We start from the raw sequence: 18,789 nt of genomic DNA on the forward strand, positions 1-18,789 counted from the left end.
TCATGATTGTGGTAAAATTTCTTCGACTTCAGTTGCATTTATTTGTGAAAAAAATGGAAATTTGGCGAAAATTTAGAAAATTTAGCAATTTTCAAAATTTTAATTTTTATGCCCTTAAATCAGAGATATGTCACACAAAATAGTTAATAAATAACATTTCCCACATGTCTACTTTACATCAGCACAATTTTGGAACCAACTATTTTTTTATTAGGGAGCTATAAAGGTTAAAAGTTGACCAGCGATTCTCATTTTTCCAACAAAATTTACAAAACCATTTTTTTAGGGACCACATCACATTTGAAGTCACTTTGAGGGATCTTTATGACAGAAAATACCCAAAAGTGATACCATTCTAAAAACTACACCCCTCAAGGTGCTCAAAACCACATTCAATAACTTTATTAACAATTCAAGTGCTTCACAGGAATTTTTGGAATGTGGAAGAAAAAAATTAACATTTAACTTTTTCACAAAAATGTTATTTAGACCCAATTTTTTTTATTTTCGCAGGGGTAACAGGAAAAAATGGACCCCAAAATTTGTTGTAAAATTTCCCCTGGGCACACACATACCCCATATTTGGGTAAAAACTACTGTTTGGACGCACGGCAGGGTACGGAAGGGAAGGAGCACCATTTGACTTTTTGAATGTAAAATTTGCTTTTTTACAATTTTGCATTTTCATAAGGGTAACAGGAGAAATTGCACCAAGCAGTTTGTTGTGAAATTTCTGCTGAGTAAGCAGATACCCCATATGTGGGGGAAAACCACTGTTTGTGCGTACGGCAGGGTTTGGAAGGGAAGGAGCGCCATTTGACTTTTTGATTGTAAAATTTGCTTGAATAATTAGCGGACGCCATGTTGCATTTGGAGAGCCCCTGATGTGCCTAAACAGTGGAAACCCCCCACAACTGACACCATTTTGGAAACTAGACCCCTCAGGGAACTTATCTAGATGTGTGGTGAGCACCCTGAACCCCCAAGTCCTTTACAGAAGTTTATAACATGGAGCCGTGAAAATAAAAACATCAAACTTTTTCCACAAAAATGATGTTTTAGCCCCAATTTTTTTATTTTCACACGGGTAAAAGGAGAAAATGGACCCCAAAAACTGTTATGCAATTTCTCCTGAGTACGCCAGAGTTCAGAAGGGAAGGAGCATTGTGTGACTTTTTGAACGCAAAATTTTCTGGACTCGAGAGCGGACGCCATGTCGCGTTTGGAGAGCCCCTGATGTGCCTAAATAGTGGAAACCCCCCACAAGTGAACTCATTTTAGAAACTACAGCCCTCAAGGATTTTATCAAGGGGTATAGTGAACATTTTGAACCCAGAGGTACAACACAGAATTTGATAACATTAGGTCATCATATTGAATAAGTCTTGAGCGCAAGTGCTCGCTACTTGAGTTTACATCGGGTACTCAGGTATGCACCATGTATCACGGGTGCTCGAGTGACATGCTTCAGTCCCCGCCCGCATGTTTCATGGTTATTAGACACCCAAAAAAAAACATGCGGGGATCGCTCGTGCATGGCAGGCAATCCCCGCAAGGTCTTTTTGGCCGCGAAACATATGGGGCAGATATTCGAGCACCCGCGATACTCAATGCATACCCGAGCACCCGATGCAAATTCAAGTAGCGAGCACTTGCGATCAACACTAGTTGCCATATCGACATCTTGTTTTTTGTTTTTGAAAAAAAAAACAACCCTAATCCTAGCCAAACCCCAACCCCAACCCTAACCCCAATTCCAATCCCAACCCTAACCCTAGCACAGCCCTAGCCCAACCCTAACCCTAACCCCAACCCTAACCCCAACCCTAACCCTAGCCCAACCCTAACCCTAACCCTGGCCCAACCCTAACCATAGCCCAAGTCTAACCCTAGCCCAACCCTAATCCCAACCCTAAATCTAACCCTAGCACAACCCTAACCCCAACCCCAACCCTAACCCTAGCACAATCCTAAACCCAAGAGTTTATTTTTTACGCCTTTCCTGGTGAGGTATAAGTGATTAGATGACTTCATTCTTCGGGTTGGTGCGACTACAGAGATACCAGAATCATATCGGGTTTTTATGATTGACAGCTGTCACACACTAAAAGACGCATTTTTTTGTAAAATCTAGTTTTTGCATCGCCATATTTTGAGAGCTATAATTTTTCCATATTTTGGACAACAGTCATGTGACAGCTTGTTTTTTGCAGGATGAGTTGACTTTTTTATTGATGCCACTTTCAGGCACGTGACATTTTTTGATCGCTTTCTATTCCGATTTTTGGGAGGCAGAATAAACAGAAACCAACAATTCAGGAATTGTTTTTTTTTTTATTTTTTTTTTCTGTTCCGCATATGGTAAAATTGATAGTACGTTTACAGCGGTACCACATTTATATCGTTTTTCTGTTCTGGCGCTTTTACATAATAAAAGCAATTTTCTAGAAAAAAATATTTTTTTGCATCACTTTATTCTGAGAGCTATAACTTTTTTATTTTTTGGCTGATGGAGCTGTATGGTGGCTTGTTTTTTGCGGGACAAGATGACGTTTTCAGCGGTACCATTTTTATTTATATTCATCTTTTTGATCGCGTGTTATTCCATTTTTTGTTTGGGGGTATGATGATAAAGCATTGTTTTTTGCTTTGTTTTTTATTTTTATTTTTTTACCATGTTCACTGAAGGGGTTAACTAGTGGGACAGTTTTATAGGTCAGGTTGTTCCGGACGTGGCAATACCAAATATGTGTACTTTTATTTATTTATTTTTCAGAATAATATTTATTGATGGGTACATTATATTTTTATTTTTGGTGGATTCTTTTTTTTTAATATTTTTAAATTTTTTTTTTTTTTTTACTTTCTGACACTTTTTTTACTTTTATACTTTGTCCCACTATGGGATTTGCACTTTTTTTATTCTGATCGCCTGCATAGCACAGGAATGGAGCACCATCCCTGTGCTATGCAGGCTGTCAGCGCTGCACAGGGAGAAGATAGTTTGGTCAAGCACTGCGCATGACCAAAATATCTTCCTGCTGTCTGGTGACCTGGATGTTGTCATGACGACATCGAGTTGTCATGGCAACTTCCGGGAAGCCGCGGCAGACAGCTCTGGAGGCCGGAAGAGGAGGTGAGGATTGCGATCACCTCCCCTTGCCACCGCAATGCTGCGATTGACTTCAATCACAGGATTGCGGGGGGTTAATGTGCCGGGTGAGGTGCAGGACTGCTCCCTGCACATAGCACCTGGTGTCAGCTGTGACAATCAGCTGACACCCGGCGGCGATCGCACCCCCACAGCTTGTGCGCGGGCGCAATCGCAATGACGTATTAATACGTATAAGTCTCTTAAAGCCCAGGGCGCAGATACGTATTAATAGGTTTTGGGCTTTAAAGGGGTTAATCTTGCCATTTTGTGCCAGTAAATGCATCCGTACTCTTATTATAGTAAAAAATACCTTTATCATGCAGATAGCATCACTTGGTGTCTGCCAGCAGCAGCTTTGATGCTTACATTGATTACTTCCTGTCCCCAGGCTTACTGTAGTCTAATACTACAAGTTCCATCATGCATTGCAGTGGACTGTGAGCCAGCACTTATCACACCCTCTCCATTCTCCACCCAAACACCTCCCTCCCTCCTCACTATTCAGGAAGCATGCTTAGGCAATATGTCATACAATCCAAAACATCTACACCCATCACCATCACCAGGAGCACAGTGACAACTTCCTTTTATTTTGTATGATTCATGTGCCCGGAAAAGGAAGTATCAGACAAAACAGAGGAGGAACATGTGATCGCTGCTGCACTCATAGAAGCTATACATCTAATACAAGTATATTACAAAAAGTATTCTTTTGAAGAGCTATGATATATAATGAGGGGTGAAAAAGTATTGGAAAACACCTTTAAATGCCGCTGTTAGTGATTGACAGAAGCAATTAAGAGGTTATCAGCAACAATCAGCAGTAGTGCTGTTGTTAAGGTCAGATGCCGGCTATGTAATAAAGCCAGCATCTGCCCTGAGTGGAGAGGGCTCGGCCTCAGCTCCTAAGCCTGCTCCAAACACCCAGACGTGCTCCACCACATAATAGTACATCATGGGGCGTTAACCCTAGAACGCATACCTGGGGCCCCGCAGACCCGCCCTGCTAATTGTTTTCTATTTTCTGCAAGATTTCTTTAGTTAGCATTTTGAAAATCTAGGTATTCCTCAGGTATGTAGTTGTTTGTCATTTCCAGTTGGTCATTTATTCATTATTTGCACACGGGCCTAAAAGGCCCCAGGTATGTGAAAGTGTAGATTTTTATGGTCATGCGTTCTAGGGTTAAAGGCTTAATGATTAATAATAAAAATAAAACCATTGCATAAAATTCCGAGAAACCACCACAAATGAAACCACCAAAGGTTGCACAGGATAAATAATGCATGCATAAAATATTAAATTACATTGCAAACTACCTCTGAGTAGTCACCACCGAGGTCATATATTATGTGCATATATCAGCACTAAGCCAGGTGACTATGAAAATGAGTGGGGTAAAACTTACAGATAACTGGTCTAATGCTCTTTAAGGTAAGTAGTAATTGTCCTCTATCAGATACTAAAACAGTACAGATGAGTGGGTCAATCCACTGAGGATCGATTTCTAATTGAATTTTCTGAAATTTGTGTTTTCATGCAAATTCAAACATTTTGAGATTTGATTAATAGTTTGCAAAAATAATACTTTACCAGCACCACTCCCAAAACTGCTGAAGCATCATGCCCATAATGCTCTGAAGCTATGATATCTTAAGGATTTTCATTCCTTGTACAGTAGTAGTCAGTACCTGAGCCATATATCAGCAGTTTACAGGGGAGTATAGTTTGTATGGCAGAGTCGTTATACATGTCCAGAGTCACTGTGAAAGGGTGCAGTCATATAACATGAACAATGATTGCATCGCAGTGCATGGACTGGCTCTCTTGACCCAAGCGTGACAGCTACATACAAATACATACTGTCGCTATTGGGTCAGGAGAGCCGCCGGCCAGTCCGGGCATTGCGATGCAATTGTTCTCCATGTTATACGGCCGTCTGGCTGCGCCATCAGTCTCTCTCCTGTAGAGTGTAATCTCTTATGGTCAGCGGGGTTCTCTCTCTCTCACCTCCCCCACATGTATATTCTGTGAATTCATGTGAATAAATTCACCACAAATCAAATTTGCAAATTTGAATTTCACAAAATCCGCTCATTTCTACTAAGCAGTAGACATAGCAAGAACTGTTTATCTCTTCCATAATAACTCTGCTTTCCCTCACCTGTCTCATTTATTGCATTATTTATGTGTCTTATTGTGTATAAATATGTGACTATTCATTATACTAGCCTGATGAAGAGACCTGCGTAGTCTCGAAAGCTTGCAACTTGTTACCATCTTTTCAGTTAGCCATTAAAAGGTATCAACCACTGAGGACTCTCAAATCTAAATATTTTTCTACTAAACAGTATGCACAAATCAGCTAGCAATAGAGATTATCAAAATAATGCTAGCAAAATAATGAGAAATAACAAATAGTAGTCAAAATACGCATATAGATTCTGTGGTGGTGAAACACCTCAATGCATGTCCCCTCTAGCACTTGCTTGATCAATAGGGAATATGTGTGATAATTAACTATTACACAGATCTGTCACGCAGATTGCTGGTTGTGTTTATTTTTACAGATTATTTTAAACCTTAGAATGAGGCTTTAAAATATTAATAGATGATACTGTATGTAGCCTTTTTTTTCCAACAATAGAATTGTCAAATGCACACATTTGACTACAATTTTGAGACTTCATCCAAAAGGCCAGTTGGACTATTTTCACACTAACAAAAACATCTAATTGATTTTAATATATTAACCTACAAAAACTTGGGATTTTAATCATCTATAAAATATTAGCCATTGTCAGGAAATAGGTTGACACAAAATGGGCATCCACAGACAGACTTTATACTAGTCACAGTGCTAAGCAAGTTTCAAAAGCTGGCTTTCACCCTTTCACCACTGTACAGAGCTCTAACAATGACAAGATCAGAGCAAAAATTCAAGTCAAGGGTAGGTAAGTTCAAGATCAGGAAATTAAGCATTAATGGGAGATAAACTAGTTAAGCAATAAGAAACCAGTGGTGAATAAAAAAGGACAAAGATCGGTCAGAAACTCAGAATCTTTTAGATCAATTGTATTAATGCACCAAGTAGTATGGGGCGCAATATAACTGATAGGACGGGCTAAAGGGATTTAAAGGGGTTATCCACTACTTGGACAACCCCTTCTTGAACTAAATATACAGCCTGATAAAATAAAAAAACTTATACTCACTTCCCGTGCTGGCGACGTTCCAATGGTGTCATCACTCGCGATCCCTGGGCACTGATGTGGTGGAATGACACGTGATGCCCGGCACCCAATCAGCTCTGGCATCACTGTCCCCTCCTTCAGACAGATTGAACATGAAGAGTAAGTCCAGGCTGAAGCTGATCCCGGACTTCCTCTTCATATTCATTTTGACAGGAGGCGGAGACAGTGACACCAGCGCTGATTGGACGCCAAGCATCATGTGTCAATCCACAGTACCAGAGCTCTGGGACTGCAAGTGCTGACACTGCTGGAATGGTGCCAGCACGGGAGGTGAGTATAAGTTATTTTATTTTATAAGCCTGAACATTATTTAGTTCAAAAAGGGGTTTTCCAAGTAGTGGATAACCCCTTTAAATAGGGCACAGCATATGCCCACTGTTTGCATGACTTGTCCTTTTATTGAACCTTTCACCAGTAATCCATTTTGAACTTGGCACTTGGCAAAAAATCCTTATTGGAAACTTTTGATTTGAGACGATGACCAGCAGCGCAGTGAAAAAACATTTGAACTCCTTATTGCATTCATCTTTGGAATCTGTCACAGGTTTACCATGATGGAGAGATGCCAGAAGAACGCAGCATCTGATTTCCCGCACTCCTGCACTGATTAGAAGCACCTCACCATAAACTGTGCAGGTTTCTGTTAGCAGTGCAGGGGTGAAACTGTTCAGTTTAAAGCTTTTAAAACTTTCCAGTGTTGATGGTCTCAGCTGTTCAATGTTGGCCACTCCCCTCTCCTATATATTCTCGCCCCTGGCTATTAGGGATGCCAGTGTTAGTTTTATGCTGCCTGGTTCTGGAGCTGGAGGAGGTGATTGATTGAGGAGGCATTTGGAGTGTTTATCTAAAGACTGTTGCTTGGTTATTCGGTTGTGTGTAAATCCACATCCTCTCTTAATTGTTTTTTTCACTCCCCGGTGTTCCACTCTGTTTTTTTTGTGATTGCATATTTGTGTGATTGGTATTTTCCTTAATCCCTGTATGTATTCCCATGTTAGTCTTGTTTATGTATTTTCATACACTACTTCTCCCCACTTCCCTGGGTAGGGGTGGGAACAGGTTAACGCCAGATTCAGGAGCTTACCAAGGTACGTGGCCCCAGCGTCTTCATCATTAGAAGTAATCCAGGGAACAGTGATAGCTAGGGCATCTCAAGCACTAGGCACAGGGAAGGAGCCCCTGGCCCCAGGATATCCGACAACAGAGTCATGACACAATCACTGTTAGCATTGTCAAACAATAAAACTGTCGTGGCATAGGCTACCCAGCAACAGAGAAGACTTCACCTCACTGCTGCCCGTGGTTCAGCCAGGATCAGAACGTCAGTGTCTGACATTGGTTACCAGTGTGGGAGTAAGGAGAGGTGAGTTCATAACATTTAGGTCAAGGGGATACCTCGACAGAGTGGGGCCAGATGATCGCAGTGTCTGGTGACACATACACCTACGGTAGATACAGCGGCTTCACGGCTCCTATTAGCAGTTCTGGCTTTCTTTGCTCTGGTGCTGCAAGGGTTAAACTACCCATAACCAAAAAGGAGAACTGGTCTAAATACATTCTCTTCCACATAAATATATGACCCAATACAGAAATAGGAATCAGAAGCATATCAATTAAAGAATTTTTATTACAAGATAATCATATAAAAACAAGACAATATTCAAGGGAATAAAAATTCAAGGGATAAAGTGACACCATAGTGCCACGTAACAAGAGGAGTGGCCCCTTTCCTCGCTACCTTAATTATAATGGCTTAAATTCTATTGTGTGAGACCTGAACCCCAATGACTTCATTGATGTTCATGACAATTTGTGTACCTCCTGTTGTTATATGGCACTTTGGTGTCACTTTATCCCCTTGAATATTGTCTTGTTTTTATTTGAATATCTTGTAATAAAAATTCTTTATTTGATATGCTCCTGATTCCTATTTATGTATTGGGTCATAAAGGGTTAAACTACTTAGTTGGACGCCTGGAATTCTGTGTCTTGGGTTGTATCAGCTGTTCTGAGTTTGTTACTCCCAGCATGAATAGGAACACTCCTCCTTGCTTCTGACCTTGCCAGTGATAGCTACCACTACCTAATTTGAAGTTGAAGGAGAGAGTTCAGTGTTTGGTGTAGGCGGTTGGAGAGTTTTTCAGGAGATTGCTGCATGGAGTTGGTTTGCATGTTTATCCTCCTCTGTTTCCCACTCCGTTTTGTGAGTGTACAGTACAGACCAAAAGTTTGGACACACCTTCTCATTTTAAGATTTTTCTGTATTTTCATGACTATAAAAATTGTACATTCACACTGAAGGCATCAAAACTATGAATTAACACATGTGGAATTATATACTTAACAAAAAAGTGTGAAACAACTGAAAATATGTCTTATATTCTAGGTTCTTCAAAGTAGCCACCTTTTGCTTTGATGACTGCTTTCCACACTCTTGGCATTCTCTTGATGAGCTTCAAGAGGTAGTCACCAGAAATGGTTTTCACTTCACAGGTGTGCCCTGTCAGGTTTAATAAGTGGGATTTCTTGCCTTAGAAATGGGGTTGGGACCATCAGTTGTGTTGTGCAGAAGTCTGGTGGATACACAGCTGATAGTCCTACTGAATTGACTGTTAGAATTTGTATTATGGCAAGAAAAAAGCAGCTAAGTAAAGAAAAACGAGTGGCCATCATTACTTTAAGAAATGAAGGTCAGTCAGTGCGAAAAATTGGGAAAACTTTGAAAGTGTCCCCAAGTGCAGTTGCAAAAACCATCAAGCGCTACAAAGAAACTGGCTCACATGAGGACCGCCCCAGGAAAGTAAGACCAAGAGTCACCTCTGCTTCTGAGGATAAGTTTTTCTGAGTCACCAGCCTCAGAAATCGCAGGTTAACAGCAGCTCAGATTAGAGACCAGGTCAATGCCACACAGAGTTCTAGCAGCAGACACATCTCTACAACAACTGTTAAGAGGAGACTTTGTGCAGCAGGCCTTCATGGTAAAATAGCTGCTAGGAAACCACTGCTAAGGACAGGCAACAAGCAGAAGAGACTTGTTTGGGCTAAAGAACACAAGGAATGGACATTAGACCAGTGGAAATCTGTACTTTGGTCTGATGAGTCCAAATTTGAGATCTTTGGTTCCAACCACCGTGTTTTTGTGCAATGCAGAAAAGGTGAACGGATGGACTATACATGCCTGGTTCCCACCGTGAAGCATGGAGGAGGAGGTGTGATGGTGTGGGGGTGCTTTGCTGGTGACACTGTTGGGGATTTATTCAAAATTGAAGGCATACTGAACCAGCATGGCTACCACAGCATCTTGCAGCGGCATGCTATTCCATCCGGTTTGCGTTTATTTGGACCATCATTTATTTTTCAACAGGACAATGACCCCAAACACACCTCCAGGCTGTGTAAGGGCTATTTGACCAAGTAGGAGAGTGATGGGGTGCTACGCCAGATGACCTGGCCTCCACAGTCACCAGACCTGAACCCAATCGAGATGGTTTGGGGTGAGCTGGACCGCAGAGTGAAGGCAAAAGGGCCAACAAGTGCTAAGCATCTCTGGGAACTCCTTCTAGATTGTTGGAAGGCCATTTCCGGTGACTACCTCTTGAAGCTCATCAAGAGAATGCCAAGAGTGTGCAAAGCAGTCATCAAAGCAAAAGGTGACTACTTTGAAGAACCTAGAATATAAGACATATTTTCAGCTGTTTCACACTTTTTTGTTAAGTATATAATTCCACATGTGTTAATTCATAGATGTGATGCCTTCAGTGTGAATGTACAATTTTCATAGTCATGAAAATACAGAAAAATCTTTAAATGAGAAGATGTGTCCAAACTTTTGGTCTGCACTGTATATGTATGATTACAGTTTTCTTTTATCCCTGTCTGTCTGGTTACTGTTTGCCTATACACTTCGACCTCGCATCTCCCTGCATGGGGGAGAGAACAGATAAGGGTAAGATAAGAACATAGCAAGATACGAGACACCGGCATCTCCACCATCCAGGATAATCCGTGGGACTGAGATAGCTTAGGGCGCCCCTAGTCCGAGAGATCAGGTAGGTATCCACAGTCCCTTGTCACTACGTGACAGTTTCCATCTGGCATGACCTAATGAAATTCATTACATTTGGGGTGAAAATAGAACAATTGTATTTAAAATATGAAAACCCCTCTTTTAATGTATACTTATGTGTTCAGTAAAGATTATCAAATCTTTTAAAATTCGAATTCGCCAACTTTGCCAAATTATCCCACAAAATTTGATGTGTTGCAAATAAATTCACACAAATTTCAATACTAGAATGCTTGTAATTACTCGTAAAATACACATTGGGAGAGAAGAAAGAAAAACCTTGCTGACATAAGATCTTACACTTTACATATAATAGAGAAGATCCCGCTGACCTGACCATAAGAGCTTACACATTACAGAAGTGAGAAAGCACCTTGCTGATAATTAAAGCTTACACTTTACAGATAAGAGAGAGAAAAAGAGAGAGGACCCTACTGATCATAAGAGCTTACATTCTACAAGCGAGAGAGGACCCCACTGATCATAACAGCTTACACTCTACAGGAGAGGGAGGAGCCTACTGGCCATAAGAGCTTATACTTTACAGAAAAGACAGACTTATCCAGTGACTCTGGAGATTGAAAACATCTCTGTCGTACAAATTGTGCTACACTGGTAACCGCTAATCAGTGATGGTTGAGGTACTGACCACCACTGTACAAGGTATGATAATCTGAAAGAGCCAAAGCTGCAGGTCATTTGAATAAGCTAATGAAAAAAGACTTAAGCTGATGGGAAATGGTGCTGAGCAAGTTTTTTTAACCGCAAATCGAATCTCAAAATTTTTGAATTTGCATGAAACCACAAATTTCAGGAAATTCGACTTGGAAGTTAATCTTTTGCAAATCGATCCACTCATCTCTAGTTTTCATGAAATACTATCAATACTTTTTTTCAATAGTGGCCTAATCATGGTTTAAATACCATGTTGATGCTCTCTGCTTGCACCATGATGACTTCTAAACTGTTGGTTTTTGAATATATTTACAATATACCAAAATTATATGTGGGATATCAGTCTACATTATTCTTCCTCTTCTAAGTGTTTATTAATGTATATATTTGTTTCCTATTTTACTGTGACCCCATTTATGTCTTGCTGATTTATAACTTGTATGAAATATTGTATCAAATAATGGGATACTGATGGCACCAATAGTACATTCCTTTTGCCCTAAGGGAAGCTTGATTAGTTTCCCAGGACATGGTTTGTTTCAGTTAAGCTTGTTTGGGTTACATATTCCCTTTCTCCATTTATTTATCTATACTTTTTAAAGATCTGTTGGTAATTGCAATCACAAAAGATGGAAATAAAATAAAGATATAATAAGCACAAAAAAAGCTAAAGTAAATGTTCAATTCTGAGCTAAACAATGATATTTAAGTTACAACTCAGTCCACACTTTGCTATTGTCTTCAGTCAAAGGATTCCACCGACAAACTATGTTGTGGAATTCATCATTCGTAGGAAATATATGTAATTATTATTTTATGACTTTAGTTAGAATATCTGCTATGCTATTCTGTTCACCTGTCCGGGCGTATACCAAAGGTATACTCTTTTACAAACATTGGGTAAATGAAGCCCGGAGATAGATTTGTCATGTTATATGTGCTTTCTTCATAGATATGCCAAACATTGTGCATAAACAAAGTGTGAACAGTGTCCTAATTAAGTTTTGATTTTAATCAGTATTCACTGCTAGACTGTTTTTTTCAGAGCTCCATTAGGGTAAAAGAAGTCTGAGATTTCTAAAAATCCACTCCCTTAATGCTTTAAGCTCCTGTTCTCTCCTTATATAGCTGTTTCCTCAGATTTGTTATTGCTTGCAGAAACGCTGATTTTCATTAAGGGGAATCTGTCATCAGGTTTTTGCTACCTCATCTGAGAGCATCATAATGTAGAGAAAGAGCCCCTGATTCCAACAATGTATCACTTAGTTTACTGGGTGCAACAGTTGTGGCACAATCAGAGTTTTTAGATGAAGCATGTAGCAGAACTCAGAAAGCTAACCCCACCCACAACAGAATCACTATGTACATTGTCTATTAACAGTGAGAAGCTTATCAGAGGAGGGGACATGATGGGATGTGGTCGGACCAAAGCTCAGCTGCTACTGTAGTCCAGCAGTGATTATCTTCTAGTGATGAAACCTTAATTGTAAGTAAAGAAAAGCACACAGCCTAATTAGCGACACAACACTAAATTCAGTGTTTTAATTCCTACATCATGCTGTCATCAGATTGCATAGCCAAAACCTGCTGACAAATTTTCATTAAGCACAAGCAGAATGAGTATAAAGTACAGACAACTAGATCATGGTAAAAGAGAGGAAACTTTAGATAATAATGCAAAAGCCACAGATAGACTAGAGCTAACGAGCCCTAATAAGTTTTTGTGTATGTGGGGGGTGGGGGCCGAAGGTTTGTTTTAACATATCATGATAGGAGCAATATTATTCAAAAGTTAATATTAGTTTACATCCTTTTGGCAGTACTTTAAGTTATTAAATACTGAACTTAAAATATTTAAGAGTTCCAAAGAACATCTGAGGATTCAATGAGCAGATTAACACTTCTTAAAACCTTTTCTAAACACTCTTTTCAAGTAACGTCTACAAAGTGCTCAAAATGGAAGGAATCTGAATCCTTTAGGAATTAACGAAAAAAATTGCTTTGACAAAACCATAGAGTCACAAATTGCTTTTCACAACTTCCATTTTCCTCTCCCGGACTGCAAGGACCAATAAACTGAAGACAAATCTCTATGTGGTTGTCAGTTCACTGATAACATTAATCATTAAACATTAATCAATACAAAAACATTAATCATTACAATGAGGGACTCAATTTTAACATTAAAACAGGACAAGTTATAAATTCAAAAGGCATAAAGTGTTGTTTTCAACATAAAGATGGAATAACTCTGGGAATAAACCAGCGACTAAGCAAAAAACACTTTACATAATCTTCCTGAAAATTATAAAAGTATTTTATGATAATCTATCTCCAAGTTTTATATACATTTTTAAAATAAGTTTTATTAAAATCTGTGAATAACATAAAAAAGGGCTACCAAAGTGTCTAAGTACAGTACGTACAATAAATATCATGGCTGCACACATAGATCTGTTCTTCTTTACCTTTGCTCTTGATGAGATGTGTGGTGAAATATTAGCAACTTTCAACAAAAAAAAAGTTACCCCAAAAATGGGTTATGAATGACTATACGGTGATGATAGTATCATTACTGTTATTGAATATATGCACTGTACTGTATAGCTATTAATTACTGTATTTGGCATGACTTTATAATTTAGCATCAGACGATTAGCTGCGTCGGGAAATTTTTTTTCCAGAACACACACCTTACCAAAATTGCTAGGAAGTGTAGAACACCAAGTAACAGCAGCCAAAGGGGCAGTAGAGCCGTGGTGTCATCCCCCATAAATTTCACTGTTTGTCAGAAGCATGGAGAGTAGGATGGTCTTCCCCCATTTTAGGATATAGGTTTCTTCATTGCATCACACTTACCACACCACCCCCAGTTGTTACTCTCCATTCCATACACCACAATTTTGCCATGTGAGTTGCAGTCTGTTAAGGGTTTACTTAACATGTCATAATTTTGTATTTTTACATAATAAATTGGAGTACTTAGCCATATTAGAGCAATTGTAAGGATTAACATATTTATATATAAGAATATTTATGGAATACATTAGAACAGCAACAAACATGTAGAACCATAACAATAGTTAAGTTCTAGGTCCCTGGAAAGAAGTGGGCTTAGCTGACACTTTGCAGTCATCTGGACAAAATGTCTACAGGTATAATATGTAAGGGATAGAAATGAGTATGAAATAAACTGTAGTTATAATAGCAGATAGACATCATATATTATGTTCAGTGGTGGTACAAAGGAGTTGCTTTTATAAAACTGAGGCATAGGGATGAGTACCTAATTAAGGGGCATTTTCAATAGAGGTTCCAAATATTACATTTTGTAGGGCAACGACTGTCTGTAAAAAATACATTTTGTAAGAATTCAATGCTCCTGCCCACCCCAGCTAAGAATTCCTGTTTGGTGTCTGATGACCTTACTCATGACCAACTTTTAGATTGTCCTGGAACTTCTCAAGATATAAATTCATCAGGATAGTTGAGAAATACTTATATTTCCTACATACTGTTTACTTAGATTTGATATCTTGATCTCAGTAGTAAAGGGGTTACATTTGCTAATGATATTTTTGTGAGATTAGGCATTATATTTTGTATTAATATTTCTTCAGAAAGTTTCCCATCCAAATTGTAAACATACATTGCCATTGTGACCTGTATTTTTATTGCAAAACATATCAGTATTGCTTTATGAGAAAGAATCCCTACCTCCTCAAACTTAAAGAAAGTAATTATCCTTTCTTCTGAAAACACAATCCTTTATTGGTTGACTGTAGTACGTTGCACAGCTGGAGACATGCTGTTCTCCCAGGGTGTGCTCTGTAAGGTCTTCCACGACAGTTTATATCATTCTTGTCATTCGTTTATCATTGTCCAAATGTTGTGCTTTCTAAATTTGAGTTAAACATTTTTAGACTTTGAAACAATAACAAATACAGGCAGAACCAACCGAACGGCAAAACCAGACAACTCCCAGCTGTGAACTGGTAACAGATCTCTGTCTAATCAGGCACTGAACTGTAAATGTTCCCATATTGTAATAGGATTTTTATAAACAAATGACAGTATCAAGATTTGCTCTCTAGGCTCTATAACTATATATTTTATACTGCATTTACAGTATGCTGATATGTAGAAACATAAGCTGAACCCATTTATATTCTCCAATTATAACATTTAGCTACTTACAATAATATCATGAAAATGGTACATACATACATATTCATAAATTAAATATATATCTGATATGAATCATATTTGTGTCAAATTTATCTAGAATTTTAGGAAATTAGCAAATTGCTAAGAAAATGGCCACTGTCATTTTACACATGACCTTGGGCTTGGCCGCACAGTCTTCCCCATAATTCTTTGCAGCTGTCAAGTCCCGTGGCATAACACAGCCAATCAAGAAGAATTATTAGAAATTGTATAAAAGCAGAAGCAGAGAATACAGTAGCCATTTTTCAGGATATAGAAAGGACATCAGACATCACAGCACAGCAACAGAGTTAGGAAGCAAAATCCTTAAAACATTGGAAAAATACGCCACATATTAATGTGTGTAGAACTGCAGCAATGAAGAAGAACAGTGGGAGAATCTGCAAATAATACAGAGATTCAGTTAATAGGGGGAGAGAGAGAATGGATAGGTGCATCAAGCGCAAGACTCAGTGAAATTGATCAGTAATCTTGTGTAGCTGGAATTTGTCCTGTTGAATTTGAATTAAACATTTTTTCTTCATTCTTAGTGCAGTAGAAAGCAGCAGCAAAGTGGTACAATATTTTTTACAAAAAATCTGAAATCAATGTCAGTCAGAAATGTTATGATGGGCTGAGGTTTTGCATTTCCTTTTTCTGAAGCAAAAAAGTTTTTGTTTTTTTAAATGCAAATGGTGAATTCAAAATACAAAAAGAGATATAAATGCAATTTTCTAGCTCAAAAAGTGTACATGTTGCAAACAATATTTTTTGCACTTTTATTTTTAGTCAAAATGTAATTCCATACATGCCACAGCAATAAAGCATACTGTTGCAGGTGCTGGCTTTTTGGTCGTGTTCCTACCTAATATATCTTCTTAGATTCTATTTGGGAAAGAAGGCTAAATAAAAAAAATGTAGAAAATAAATGTACACATTTAAAGGGATAAGTCACTTCTTTACAAGTTCTTTTCATGTGAACTAACTGATATAGATAAGCACTTTACTAAAATACCTTGCTTTTCAAATCTTCCTGTGATGGCATGTCAAAACCTCCCGGGCTCTGAAGTGTATATTCTCTCATCCAAAAGAATTGAGTCAGTTATGTAAATCCACTCTGATCAGAATGTGAACATAGTGTGATCCAATTCTCTCTGATGAGGAGAATATGGAGAAAACAATTTCTCCATCTTCTCCATTCTGTCAGTCCTTGGAAATTAAACTGCACTTAGATGTCATCCACGTGCAGTCTGATGTTTTCCAATGACTCATTAATTTGCATGGCCAAGTACAATCCGAATTTTGGATCAAACTCGGGTGTGCTGCGACTTTTCTCTCAGAGCCGGCTCTGTCCGAGGAAAAAATTGGACATGTGCACGTCCCCATAGAATAACATTAGCCCAATTGGGTCATACTCGGACTGAAAAAACCCTAACAATCTAGAGTTAATGCAAATTGCAACTATAAAAAGTGAAGCAGTAGACTTTCTGAAATTTGTGTCAGTCTCAAAACATTTGTTCACAACTGCATTGCAATGTGCAGGTTTTGTAGTAGGAAAATAAACCATAGACATTCAACTATAAAATATGACGCTCTGTCAGCACATGACACTGCATCACCTGTCAATGTGACAAAAGCAAACTGACCAGCAATGTGAGCAAGGCTCAAGCTGTTTTCCTTCTTCTCTTGATCATCTTTCTGATTGCTAGGCCATATCCACAAGTAGTACCTGGCCATTATCTTCATCATCATCATTGTCATCTAACTGCTTTCTTGCCTTCCTCCATTGCATATGTGTGCCCAAGAAACATATGACCAGTCATGAGTTTGTGGATTTTAATGCCTTTTGCAAAATGATGAATTGCTGTCAACCTAAATGATAGCTACCTAGACGACATTATTTTTTATAAGAAAGCCATATCTGTTTCAACATTATTTTCAGTGAAAATAAGTTTTTAGGTATCAACTGGGGTGCATTCCCCCTGTAGAACCCTGCACAGGATTGGGCTCCTGCCCAGGGCTTGTCACAAAGGGAAAACAATTTGCTTAACAAAAATTCTTGGGCTTACATGTTTACAATTTTCTTTATCCTTTCTCCTTCATTATCACTTTTAACCACTTCGCGCCAGAGCCTGTTTTTGCCTTCGTGACCGGGCCAATTTTTTCAATTCTGACCACTGTCATTTTATGAAGTAATTACTCTGGAACGCTTCAATGGATTCCCCTGATTCTGAGAATGTTTTTTTTGTGACATATTATACTTCATGATAGTGGTAAAATTTCTTCGATATCACTTGCGTTTATTTGTGAAAAAATCTGAATTTTGGTGAAAATTTGGAAAATTTTGCAATTTTCAAACTTTGAATTTTCATGCCCTTAAATCAGAGAGATATATCACATAAAATAGTTAATAAATAACATGTCACACCTGTCTACTTTACATCAGCACAATTTTGGAACCAACATTTTTTTTTGTTAGGAAGTTCTAAGGGTTAAAAGTTGACCAGCGATTTCTCATTTTTCCAACAAAATTTGCAACAACATTTTTTTAGAGACCACATCTTAATTGAAGTGACTTTGAGTTGCCTTTATGACAGAAAATAAGCAAACGTGACACCATTCTAAAAACTGCACCCCTCAAGGTGCTCAAAACAACATTCAAGAAGTTTATTAACCCTTCAGGTGCTTCACAGGAATTTTTGGAATGTGGAAGAAAACAATGAACTTTTAACTTTTTTTCACAAAAATGTTACTTTAGACACAATTTTTTTATTTTCACAAGGGTAACAGGAAAAAATGGACTGCACAATTTGTAATGCCATATGTGAGGGAAAACCACTGTTTGGGCGCACTGCAGGGTTCGAAAGGGAAGGAGCGCCATTAGACTTTTTGAATGTAAAATTTGTTTGAATAATTAGCGGATGCCATGTTGCGTTTGGAGAGCTCCTGATGCGCCTAAATAGTGGAACCCCCCCACAAGTGACACCATTTTGGAAACTAGACCCCTTAGGGAACTTATCTAGATGTGTGGTGAGCACTTTCAACCCCCAGGTGCTTCACAGAAGTTTATAATATTGAGCTGTAAAAATAAAATGTTCACATTTTTCCCACAAAAACGTTTTTCATCCCTTAATTTTGCATTATCATAAGGGTAACAGGAGAAATTGCACCATGAAATTTATTGCGCAATTTCTCCTGAGTAAGCTGATACCCCATATGTGGAGGAAAACCACTGTTTGGGCGCACGGCAGGGTTCAGAAGGGAAGGAGCGCCATTTGACTTTTTGAATGTAAAATTAGCTTGAATAATTAGCGGATGCCATGTTGCATTTGGGGAGCCCCTGATGTGCCTAAACAGTGGAAACCCCCCACAAGTGACACCATTTTGGAAACTAAACCCTTTAGGGAACTAATCTAGATGTGTGGTGAGCACCTTG

Source organism: Phyllobates terribilis, unplaced genomic scaffold, assembly GCF_046119375.1.
Source record: "Phyllobates terribilis strain yellow unplaced genomic scaffold, ASM4611937v1 Scaffold_3__8_contigs__length_932513732, whole genome shotgun sequence".
NCBI classification, from domain to species: Eukaryota; Metazoa; Chordata; class Amphibia; order Anura; family Dendrobatidae; genus Phyllobates; species Phyllobates terribilis.